A 13,417-nucleotide genomic window follows, 5' to 3' on the forward strand; every position below is an offset into this window, starting at 1 on the left:
AGTTTGCAGGAGGCACTTGGCACTGTCAAACCAGACACAGTTGCCTGTGGGGGCACCTTGCATCTGGGAGATATCCTGAAGCATGCGGAATTTCAGCAGGCAGCCGGCCACTCCGGGCCACCGGGCCCTGGACACGAACGATGCCCTTTCCCCTGAGAAACAAAACTCACCAGGCCAGGTTCCTGATGTCAGTTTGCAGGAGGCATTTGGCACTCTCAAACCAGACACAGTTGCCTGTGGGGGCACCTTGCATCTGGGAGATATCCTGAAGCATGCGGAATTTCAGCAGGCAGCCGGCCACTCCGGGCCACCGGGCCCTGGACACGAACGATGCCCTTTCCCCTGAGAAACAAAACTCACCAGGCCAGGTTCCTGATGTCAGTTTGCAGGAGGCACTTGGCACTGTCAAAGCAGACACAGTTGCCTGTGGGGGCACCTTGCATCTGGGAGATATCCTGAAGCATGCGGAATTTCAGCAGGCAGACGGCCACTCCGGGCCACCGGGCCCTGGACACGAACGATGCCCTTTCCCCTGAGAAAAAAAACTCACCAGGCCAGGTTCCTGACGTCAGTTTGCAGGAGGCACTTGGCACTCTCAAACCAGACACAGTTGCCTGTGGGGGCACCTTGCATCTGGGAGATATCCTGAACCATGCGGAATTTCAGCAGGCAGCCGGCCACTCCGGGCCACTGGGCCCTGGACACGAACGATGCCCTTTCCCCTGAGAAACAAAACTCACCAGGCCAGGTTCCTGATGTCAGTTTGCAGGAGGCATTTGGCACTGTCAAACCAGACACAGTTGCCTGTGGGTGCTCCTTGCATCTGGGAGATATCCTGAAGCATGCGGAATTTCAGCAGGCAGCCGGCCGCTCCGGGCCACCGGGCCCTGGACACGATCGATGCCCTTTCCCCTGAGAAACAAAACTCACCAGGCCAGGTTCCTGATGTCAGTTTGCAGGAGGCACTTGGCACTGTCAAACCAGACACAGTTGCCTGTGGGGGCACCTTGCATCTGGGAGATGTCCTGAACCATGCGGAATTTCAGCAGGCAGCCGGCCACTCTGGGCCACCGGGCCCTGGACACGAACGATGCCCTTTCCCCTGAGAAACAAAACTCACCAGGCCAGGTTCCTGACGTCAGTTTGCAGGAGGCACTTGGCACTGTCAAACCAGACACAGTTGCCTGTGGGGGCACCTTGCATCTGGGAGATATCCTGAACCATGCGGAATTTCAGCAGGCAGCCGGCCACTCCGGGCCACCGGGCCCTGGACACGAACGATGCCCTTTCCCCTGAGAAACAAAACTCACCAGGCCAGGTTCCTGATGTCAGTTTGCAGGAGGCATTTGGCACTCTCAAACCAGACACAGTTGCCTGTGGGGGCACCTTGCATCTGGGAGATATCCTGAAGCATGCGGAATTTCAGCAGGCAGCCGGCCACTCCGGGCCACCGGGCCCTGGACACGAACGATGCCCTTTCCCCTGAGAAACAAAACTCACCAGGCCAGGTTCCTGACGTCAGTTTGCAGGAGGCACTTGGCACTGTCAAACCAGACACAGTTGCCTGTGGGGGCACCTTGCATCTGGGAGATATCCTGAAGCATGCGGAATTTCAGCAGGCAGCCGGCCACTCCGGGCCACCGGGCCCTGGACACGAACGATGCCCTTTCCCCTGAGAAACAAAACTCACCAGGCCAGGTTCCTGACGTCAGTTTGCAGGAGGCACTTGGCACTGTCAAACCAGACACAGTTGCCTGTGGGGGCACCTTGCATCTGGGAGATATCCTGAAGCATGCGGAATTTCAGCAGGCAGCCGGCCACTCCGGCCCACCGGGCCCTGGACACGAACGATGCCCTTTCCCCTGAGAAACAAAACTCACCAGGCCAGGTTCCTGATGTCAGTTTGCAGGAGGCACTTGGCACTGTCAAACCAGACACAGTTGCCTGTGGGGGCACCTTGCATCTGGGAGATATCCTGAAGCATGCAGAATTTCAGCAGGCAGCCGGCCACTCCGGGCCACCGGGCCCTGGACACGAACGATGCCCTTTCCCCTGAGAAACAAAACTCACCAGGCCAGGTTCCTGACGTCAGTTTGCAGGAGGCACTTGGCACTGTCAAACCAGACACAGTTGCCTGTGGGGGCACCTTGCATCTGGGAGATATCCTGAAGCATGCGGAATTTCAGCAGGCAGCCGGCCACTCCGGGCCACCGGGCCCTGGACACGAACGATGCCCTTTCCCCTGAGAAACAAAACTCACCAGGCCAGGTTCCTGATGTCAGTTTGCAGGAGGCATTTGGCACTCTCAAACCAGACACAGTTGCCTGTGGGGGCACCTTGCATCTGGGAGATATCCTGAACCATGCGGAATTTCAGCAGGCAGCCGGCCACTCCGGGCCACTGGGCCCTGGACACGAACGATGCCCTTTCCCCTGAGAAACAAAACTCACCAGGCCAGGTTCCTGATGTCAGTTTGCAGGAGGCATTTGGCACTGTCAAACCAGACACAGTTGCCTGTGGGGGCACCTTGCATCTGGGAGATATCCTGAAGCATGCGGAATTTCAGCAGGCAGCCGGCCACTCCGGGCCACCGGGCCCTGGACAAGAACCATGCCCTTTCCCCTGAGAAACAAAACTCACCAGGCCAGGTTCCTGATGTCAGTTTGCAGGAGGCACTTGGCACTCTCAAACCAGACACAGTTGCCTGTGGGGGCACCTTGCATCTGGGAGATATCCTGAAGCATGCGGAATTTCAGCAGGCAGCCGGCCGCTCCGGGCCACCGGGCCCTGGACACGATCGATGCCCTTTCCCCTGAGAAACAAAACTCACCAGGCCAGGTTCCTGATGTCAGTTTGCAGGAGGCACTTGGCACTGTCAAACCAGACACAGTTGCCTGTGGGGGCACCTTGCATCTGGGAGATATCCTGAAGCATGCGGAATTTCAGCAGGCAGCCGGCCACTCTGGGCCACCGGGCCCTGGACACGAACGATGCCCTTTCCCCTGAGAAACAAAACTCACCAGGCCAGGTTCCTGATGTCAGTTTGCAGGAGGCATTTGGCACTGTCAAACCAGACACAGTTGCCTGTGGGGGCACCTTGCATCTGGGAGATATCCTGAAGCATGCGGAATTTCAGCAGGCAGCCGGCCACTCCGGGCCACCGGGCCCTGGACACGAACGATGCCCTTTCCCCTGAGAAACAAAACTCACCAGGCCAGGTTCCTGATGTCAGTTTGCAGGAGGCACTTGGCACTCTCAAACCAGACACAGTTGCCTGTGGGGGCACCTTGCATCTGGGAGATATCCTGAAGCATGCGGAATTTCAGCAGGCAGCCGGCCACTCCGGGCCACCGGGCCCTGGACACGAACGATGCCCTTTCCCCTGAGAAACAAAACTCACCAGGCCAGGTTCCTGATGTCAGTTTGCAGGAGGCACTTGGCACTCTCAAACCAGACACAGTTGCCTGTGGGGGCACCTTGCATCTGGGAGATATCCTGAAGCATGCGGAATTTCAGCAGGCAGCCGGCCACTCCGGGCCACCGGGCCCTGGACACGAACGATGGCCTTTGCCCTGAGAAAGAAAACTCACCAGGCCAGGTTCCTGATGTCAGTTTGCAGGAGGCACTTGGCACTGTCAAACCAGACACAGTTGCCTGTGGGGGCACCTTGCATCTGGGAGATATCCTGAAGCATGCGGAATTTCAGCAGGCAGCCGGCCACTCCGGGCCACCGGGCGCTGGACACGATCGATGCCCTTTCCCCTGAGAAACAAAACTCACCAGGCCAGGTTCCTGATGTCAGTTTGCAGGAGGCACTTGGCACTGTCAAACCAGACACAGTTGCCTGTGGGGGCACCTTGCATCTGGGAGATATCCTGAAGCATGCGGAATTTCAGCAGGCAGCCGGCCACTCCGGGCCACCGGGCCCTGGACACGAACGATGCCCTTTCCCCTGAGAAACAAAACTCACCAGGCCAGGTTCCTGATGTCAGTTTGCAGGAGGCACTTGGCACTGTCAAACCAGACACAGTTGCCTGTGGGGGCACCTTGCATCTGGGAGATATCCTGAAGCATGCGGAATTTCAGCAGGCAGCCGGCCACTCCGGGCCACCGGGCCCTGGACACGAACGATGCCCTTTCCCCTGAGAAACAAAACTCACCAGGCCAGGTTCCTGATGTCAGTTTGCAGGAGGCACTTGGCACTCTCAAACCAGACACAGTTGCCTGTGGGGGCACCTTGCATCTGGGAGATATCCTGAAGCATGCGGAATTTCAGCAGGCAGCCGGCCACTCCGGGCCACCGGGCCCTGGACACGAACGATGCCCTTTCCCCTGAGAAAAAAAACTCACCAGGCCAGGTTCCTGACGTCAGTTTGCAGGAGGCACTTGGCACTCTCAAACCAGACACAGTTGCCTGTGGGGGCACCTTGCATCTGGGAGATATCCTGAAGCATGCGGAATTTCAGCAGGCAGCCGGCCACCCCGGGCCACCGGGCCCTGGACACGAACGATGCCATTGCCCCTGAGAAACAAAACTCACCAGGCCAGGTTCCTGATGTCAGTTTGCAGGAGGCACTTGGCACTCTCAAACCAGACACAGTTGCCTGTGGGGGCACCTTGCATCTGGGAGATATCCTGAAGCATGCGGAATTTCAGCAGGCAGCCGGCCACTCCGGGCCACCGGGCCCTGGACACGAACGATGCCCTTTCCCCTGAGAAACAAAACTCACCAGGCCAGGTTCCTGATGTCAGTTTGCAGGAGGCACTTGGCACTGTCAAACCAGACACAGTTGCCTGTGGGGGCACCTTGCATCTGGGAGATATCCTGAAGCATGCGGAATTTCAGCAGGCAGCCGGCCACTCCGGGCCACCGGGCCCTGGACACGAACGATGCCCTTTCCCCTGAGAAAAAAAACTCACCAGGCCAGGTTCCTGACGTCAGTTTGCAGGAGGCACTTGGCACTCTCAAACCAGACACAGTTGCCTGTGGGGGCACCTTGCATCTGGGAGATATCCTGAAGCATGCGGAATTTCAGCAGGCAGCCGGCCACCCCGGGCCACCGGGCCCTGGACACGAACGATGCCATTGCCCCTGAGAAACAAAACTCACCAGGCCAGGTTCCTGATGTCAGTTTGCAGGAGGCACTTGGCACTCTCAAACCAGACACAGTTGCCTGTGGGGGCACCTTGCATCTGGGAGATATCCTGAACCATGCGGAATTTCAGCAGGCAGCCGGCCGCTCCGGGCCACCGGGCCCTGGAGACCAACCATGCCCTTTCCCCTGAGAAACAAAACTCACCAGGCCAGGTTCCTGATGTCAGTTTGCAGGAGGCACTTGGCACTGTCAAACCAGACACAGTTGCCTGTGGGGGCACCTTGCATCTGGGAGATATCCTGAAGCATGCGGAATTTCAGCAGGCAGCCGGCCACTCCGGGCCACCGGGCCCTGGACACGAACGATGCCTTTTCCCCTGAGAAACAAAACTCACCAGGCCAGGTTCCTGATGTCAGTTTGCAGGAGGCACTTGGCACTCTCAAACCAGACACAGTTGCCTGTGGGGGCACCTTGCATCTGGGAGATATCCTGAAGCATGCGGAATTTCAGCAGGCAGCCGGCCACTCCTGTCCACCGGGCCCTGGACACAAACGATGCCCTTTCCCCTGAGAAACAAAACTCACCAGGCCAGGTTCCTGATGTCAGTTTGCAGGAGGCATTTGGCACTGTCAAACCAGACACAGTTGCCTGTGGGGGCACCTTGCATCTGGGAGATATCCTGAAGCATGCGGAATTTCAGCAGGCAGCCGGCCACTCTGGGCCGCCGGGCCCTGGACACGAACGATGCCCTTTCCCCTGAGAAACAAAACTCACCAGGCCAGGTTCCTGATGTCAGTTTGCAGGAGGCACTTGGCACTGTCAAACCAGACACAGTTGCCTGTGGGGGCACCTTGCATCTGGGAGATATCCTGAACCATGCGGAATTTCAGCAGGCAGCCGGCCGCTCCGGGCCACCGAGCCCAGGACACGAACGATGCCCTTTCCCCTGAGAAACAAAACTCACCAGGCCAGGTTCCTGATGTCAGTTTGCAGGAGGCACTTGGCACTCTCAAACCAGACACAGTTGCCTGTGGGGGCACCTTGCATCTGGGAGATATCCTGAAGCATGCGGAATTTCAGCAGGCAGCCGGCCACCCCGGGCCACCGGGCCCTGGACACGAACGATGCCATTTCCCCTGAGAAACAAAACTCACCAGGCCAGGTTCCTGATGTCAGTTTGCAGAAGGCACTTGGCACTGTCAAACCAGACACAGTTGCCTGTGGGGGCACCTTGCATCTGGGAGATATCCTGAAGCATGCGGAATTTCAGCAGGCAGCCGGCCACTCCGGGCCACTGGGCCCTGGACACGAACGATGCCATTTCCCCTGAGAAACAAAACTCACCAGGCCAGGTTCCTGATGTCAGTTTGCAGGAGGCACTTGGCACTGTCAAACCAGACACAGTTGCCTGTGGGGGCACCTTGCATCTGGGAGATATCCTGAAGCATGCGGAATTTCAGCAGGCAGCCGGCCACTCCGGGCCACCGGGCCCTGGACATGAACGATGGCCTTTGCCCTGAGAAACAAAACTCACCAGGCCAGGTTCCTGATGTCAGTTTGCAGGAGGCACTTGGCACTCTCAAACCAGACACAGTTGCCTGTGGGGGCACCTTGCATCTGGGAGATATCCTGAAGCATGCGGAATTTCAGCAGGCAGCCGGCCACTCCGGGCCACCGGGCCCTGGACACGAACGATGCCCTTTCCCCTGAGAAACAAAACTCACCAGGCCAGGTTCCTGATGTCAGTTTGCAGGAGGCACTTGGCACTCTCAAACCAGACACAGTTGCCTGTGGGGGCACCTTGCATCTGGGAGATATCCTGAAGCATGCGGAATTTCAGCAGGCAGCCGGCCACTCCGGGCCACCGGGCCCTGGACACGAACGATGCCCTTTCCCCTGAGAAACAAAACTCACCAGGCCAGGTTCCTGATGTCAGTTTGCAGGAGGCACTTGGCACTCTCAAACCAGACACAGTTGCCTGTGGGGGCACCTTGCATCTGGGAGATATCCTGAAGCATGCGGAATTTCAGCAGGCAGCCGGCCACTCCGGGCCACCGGGCCCTGGACACGAACGATGCCCTTTCCCCTGAGAAACAAAACTCACCAGGCCAGGTTCCTGATGTCAGTTTGCAGGAGGCACTTGGCACTCTCAAACCAGACACAGTTGCCTGTGGGGGCACCTTGCATCTGGGAGATATCCTGAAGCATGCGGAATTTCAGCAGGCAGCCGGCCACTCCGGGCCACCGGGCCCTGGACACGAACGATGCCCTTTCCCCTGAGAAACAAAACTCACCAGGCCAGGTTCCTGATGTCAGTTTGCAGGAGGCACTTGGCACTCTCAAACCAGACACAGTTGCCTGTGGGTGCTCCTTGCATCTGGGAGATATCCTGAAGCATGCGGAATTTCAGCAGGCAGCCGGCCACTCCGGGCCACCGGGCCCTGGACACGAACGATGCCCTTTCCCCTGAGAAACAAAACTCACCAGGCCAGGTTCCTGATGTCAGTTTGCAGGAGGCACTTGGCACTGTCAAACCAGACACAGTTGCCTGTGGGGGCACCTTGCATCTGGGAGATATCCTGAAGCATGCGGAATTTCAGCAGGCAGCCGGCCACTCCGGGCCACCGGGCCCTGGACACGAACGATGGCCTTTCCCCTGAGAAACAAAACTCACCAGGCCAGGTTCCTGATGTCAGTTTGCAGGAGGCACTTGGCACTGTCAAACCAGACACAGTTGCCTGTGGGGGCACCTTGCATCTGGGAGATATCCTGAAGCATGCGGAATTTCAGCAGGCAGCCGGCCACTCCGGGCCACCGGGCCCTGGACACGAACGATGCCCTTTCCCCTGAGAAACAAAACTCACCAGGCCAGGTTCCTGATGTCAGTTTGCAGGAGGCACTTGGCACTCTCAAACCAGACACAGTTGCCTGTGGGGGCACCTTGCATCTGGGAGATATCCTGAAGCATGCGGAATTTCAGCAGGCAGCCGGCCACTCCGGGCCACTGGGCCCTGGACACGAACGATGCCCTTTCCCCTGAGAAACAAAACTCACCAGGCCAGGTTCCTGATGTCAGTTTGCAGGAGGCATTTGGCACTCTCAAACCAGACACAGTTGCCTGTGGGGGCACCTTGCATCTGGGAGATATCCTGAAGCATGCGGAATTTCAGCAGGCAGCCGGCCACTCCGGGCCACCGGGCCCTGGACACGAACGATGCCCTTTCCCCTGAGAAACAAAACTCACCAGGCCAGGTTCCTGACGTCAGTTTGCAGGAGGCACTTGGCACTGTCAAACCAGACACAGTTGCCTGTGGGGGCACCTTGCATCTGGGAGATATCCTGAAGCATGCGGAATTTCAGCAGGCAGCCGTCCACTCCGGGCCACCGGGCCCTGGACACGAACGATGGCCTTTCCCCTGAGAAACAAAACTCACCAGGCCAGGTTCCTGATGTCAGTTTGCAGGAGGCATTTGGCACTCTCAAACCAGACACAGTTGCCTGTGGGGGCACCTTGCATCTGGGAGATATCCTGAACCATGCGGAATTTCAGCAGGCAGCCAGCCACTCCGGGCCACCGGGCCCTGGACACGAACGATGCCCTTTCCCCTGAGAAACAAAACTCACCAGGCCAGGTTCCTGATGTCAGTTTGCAGGAGGCACTTGGCACTCTCAAACCAGACACAGTTGCCTGTGGGGGCACCTTGCATCTGGGAGATATCCTGAAGCATGCGGAATTTCAGCAGGCAGCCAGCCACTCCGGGCCACCGGGCCCTGGACACGAACGATGCCCTTTCCCCTGAGAAACAAAACTCACCAGGCCAGGTTCCTGATGTCAGTTTGCAGGAGGCACTTGGCACTCTCAAACCAGACACAGTTGCCTGTGGGGGCACCTTGCATCTGGGAGATATCCTGAACCATGCGGAATTTCAGCAGGCAGCCGGCCACTCCGGGCCACTGGGCCCTGGACACGAACGATGCCCTTTCCCCTGAGAAACAAAACTCACCAGGCCAGGTTCCTGATGTCAGTTTGCAGGAGGCATTTGGCACTGTCAAACCAGACACAGTTGCCTGTGGGGGCACCTTGCATCTGGGAGATATCCTGAAGCATGCGGAATTTCAGCAGGCAGCCGGCCACTCCGGGCCACCGGGCCCTGGACACGAACGATGCCCTTTCCCCTGAGAAACAAAACTCACCAGGCCAGGTTCCTGATGTCAGTTTGCAGGAGGCACTTGGCACTCTCAAACCAGACACAGTTGCCTGTGGGGGCACCTTGCATCTGGGAGATATCCTGAAGCATGCGGAATTTCAGCAGGCAGCCGGTCACTCCGGGCCACCGGGCGCTGGACACGAACGATGCCCTTTCCCCTGAGAAACAAAACTCACCAGGCCAGGTTCCTGATGTCAGTTTGCAGGAGGCACTTGGCACTCTCAAACCAGACACAGTTGCCTGTGGGGGCACCTTGCATCTGGGAGATATCCTGAACCATGCGGAATTTCAGCAGGCAGCCGGCCACTCCGGGCCACTGGGCCCTGGACACGAACGATGCCCTTTCCCCTGAGAAACAAAACTCACCAGGCCAGGTTCCTGATGTCAGTTTGCAGGAGGCATTTGGCACTGTCAAACCAGACACAGTTGCCTGTGGGGGCACCTTGCATCTGGGAGATATCCTGAAGCATGCGGAATTTCAGCAGGCAGCCGGCCACTCCGGGCCACCGGGCCCTGGACACGAACGATGCCCTTTCCCCTGAGAAACAAAACTCACCAGGCCAGGTTCCTGATGTCAGTTTGCAGGAGGCACTTGGCACTGTCAAACCAGACACAGTTGCCTGTGGGGGCACCTTGCATCTGGGAGATATCCTGAAGCATGCGGAATTTCAGCAGGCAGCCGGTCACTCCGGGCCACCGGGCGCTGGACACGAACGATGCCCTTTCCCCTGAGAAACAAAACTCACCAGGCCAGGTTCCTGATGTCAGTTTGCAGGAGGCACTTGGCACTGTCAAACCAGACACAGTTGCCTGTGGGGGCACCTTGCATCTGGGAGATATCCTGAAGCATGCGGAATTTCAGCAGGCAGCCGGCCACTCCGGGCCACCGGGCCCTGGACACGAACGATGGCCTTTCCCCTGAGAAACAAAACTCACCAGGCCAGGTTCCTGACGTCAGTTTGCAGGAGGCACTTGGCACTCTCAAACCAGACACAGTTGCCTGTGGGGGCACCTTGCATCTGGGAGATATCCTGAAGCATGCGGAATTTCAGCAGGCAGCCGGCCACTCCGGGCCACCGGGCCCTGGACACGAACGATGCCCTTTCCCCTGAGAAACAAAACTCACCAGGCCAGGTTCCTGATGTCAGTTTGCAGGAGGCATTTGGCACTCTCAAACCAGACACAGTTGCCTGTGGGGGCACCTTGCATCTGGGAGATATCCTGAAGCATGCGGAATTTCAGCAGGCAGCCGGCCACTCCGGGCCACCGGGCCCTGGACACGAACGATGCCCTTTCCCCTGAGAAACAAAACTCACCAGGCCAGGTTCCTGATGTCAGTTTGCAGGAGGCACTTGGCACTGTCAAACCAGACACAGTTGCCTGTGGGGGCACCTTGCATCTGGGAGATATCCTGAACCATGCGGAATTTCAGCAGGCAGCCGGCCACTCCGGGCCACCGGGCCCTGGACACGAACGATGGCCTTTGCCCTGAGAAACAAAACTCACCAGGCCAGGTTCCTGATGTCAGTTTGCAGGAGGCACTTGGCACTGTCAAACCAGACACAGTTGCCTGTGGGGGCACCTTGCATCTGGGAGATATCCTGAAGCATGCGGAATTTCAGCAGGCAGCCGGCCACTCCGGGCCACCGGGCCCTGGACACGAACGATGCCCTTTCCCCTGAGAAACAAAACTCACCAGGCCAGGTTCCTGATGTCAGTTTGCAGGAGGCATTTGGCACTGTCAAACCAGACACAGTTGCCTTTGGGGCACCTTGCATCTGGGAGATACCCTGAAGCATGCGGAATTTCAGCAGGCAGCCGGCCACTCTGGGCCACCGGGCCCTGGACACGAACGATGGCCTTTCCCCTGAGAAACAAAACTCACCAGGCCAGGTTCCTGATGTCAGTTTGCAGGAGGCACTTGGCACTCTCAAACCAGACACAGTTGCCTGTGGGGGCACCTTGCATCTGGGAGATATCCTGAAGCATGCGGAATTTCAGCAGGCAGCCGGCCACCCCGGGCCACCGGGCCCTGGACACGAACGATGCCATTTCCCCTGAGAAACAAAACTCACCAGGCCAGGTTCCTGATGTCAGTTTGCAGGAGGCACTTGGCACTCTCAAACCAGACACAGTTGCCTGTGGGGGCACCTTGCATCTGGGAGATATCCTGAAGCATGCGGAATTTCAGCAGGCAGCCGGCCACCCCGGGCCACCGGGCCCTGGACACGAACGATGCCATTTCCCCTGAGAAACAAAACTCACCAGGCCAGGTTCCTGATGTCAGTTTGCAGGAGGCACTTGGCACTGTCAAACCAGACACAGTTGCCTGTGGGGGCACCTTGCATCTGGGAGATATCCTGAACCATGCGGAATTTCAGCAGGCAGCCGGCCGCTCCGGGCCACCGGGCCCTGGACACGAACGATGCCCTTTCCCCTGAGAAACAAAACTCACCAGGCCAGGTTCCTGATGTCAGTTTGCAGGAGGCACTTGGCACTGTCAAACCAGACACAGTTGCCTGTGGGGGCACCTTGCATCTGGGAGATATCCTGAAGCATGCGGAATTTCAGCAGGCAGCCGGCCACTCCGGGCCACCGGGCCCTGGACACGAACGATGCCCTTTCCCCTGAGAAACAAAACTCACCAGGCCAGGTTCCTGATGTCAGTTTGCAGGAGGCACTTGGCACTCTCAAACCAGACACAGTTGCCTGTGGGGGCACCTTGCATCTGGGAGATATCCTGAAGCATGCGGAATTTCAGCAGGCAGCCGGCCACTCCTGTCCACCGGGCCCTGGACACAAACGATGCCCTTTCCCCTGAGAAACAAAACTCACCAGGCCAGGTTCCTGATGTCAGTTTGCAGGAGGCATTTGGCACTGTCAAACCAGACACAGTTGCCTGTGGGGGCACCTTGCATCTGGGAGATATCCTGAAGCATGCGGAATTTCAGCAGGCAGCCGGCCACTCTGGGCCGCCGGGCCCTGGACACGAACGATGCCCTTTCCCCTGAGAAACAAAACTCACCAGGCCAGGTTCCTGATGTCAGTTTACAGGAGGCACTTGGCACTGTCAAACCAGACACAGTTGCCTGTGGGGGCACCTTGCATCTGGGAGATATCCTGAAGCATGCGGAATTTCAGCAGGCAGCCGGCCACTCCGGGCCACCGGGCCCTGGACACGAACGATGCCCTTTCCCCTGAGAAACAAAACTCACCAGGCCAGGTTCCTGATGTCAGTTTGCAGGAGGCACTTGGCACTCTCAAACCAGACACAGTTGCCTGTGGGGGCACCTTGCATCTGGGAGATATCCTGAAGCATGCGGAATTTCAGCAGGCAGCCGGCCACCCCGGGCCACCGGGCCCTGGACACGAACGATGCCCTTTCCCCTGAGAAACAAAACTCACCAGGCCAGGTTCCTGATGTCAGTTTGCAGGAGGCACTTGGCACTCTCAAACCAGACACAGTTGCCTGTGGGGGCACCTTGCATCTGGGAGATATCCTGAAGCATGCGGAATTTCAGCAGGCAGCCGGCCACTCCGGGCCACCGGGCCCTGGACACGAACGATGCCCTTTCCCCTGAGAAACAAAACTCACCAGGCCAGGTTCCTGATGTCAGTTTGCAGGAGGCACTTGGCACTCTCAAACCAGACACAGTTGCCTGTGGGGGCACCTTGCATCTGGGAGATATCCTGAACCATGCGGAATTTCAGCAGGCAGCCGGCCGCTCCGGGCCACCGGGCCCTGGACACGAACGATGCCCTTTCCCCTGAGAAACAAAACTCACCAGGCCAGGTTCCTGATGTCAGTTTGCAGGAGGCACTTGGCACTGTCAAACCAGACACAGTTGCCTGTGGGGGCACCTTGCATCTGGGAGATATCCTGAAGCATGCGGAATTTCAGCAGGCAGCCGGCCACTCCGGGCCACCGGGCCCTGGACACGAACGATGGCCTTTCCCCTGAGAAACAAAACTCACCAGGCCAGGTTCCTGATGTCAGTTTGCAGGAGGCACTTGGCACTGTCAAACCAGACACAGTTGCCTGTGGGGGCACCTTGCATCTGGGAGATATCCTGAAGCATGCGGAATTTCAGCAGGCAGCCGGTCACTCCGGGC

Source organism: Passer domesticus, unplaced genomic scaffold, assembly GCF_036417665.1.
Source record: "Passer domesticus isolate bPasDom1 unplaced genomic scaffold, bPasDom1.hap1 HAP1_SCAFFOLD_99, whole genome shotgun sequence".
In the NCBI taxonomy this organism is placed as follows: Eukaryota; Metazoa; Chordata; class Aves; order Passeriformes; family Passeridae; genus Passer; species Passer domesticus.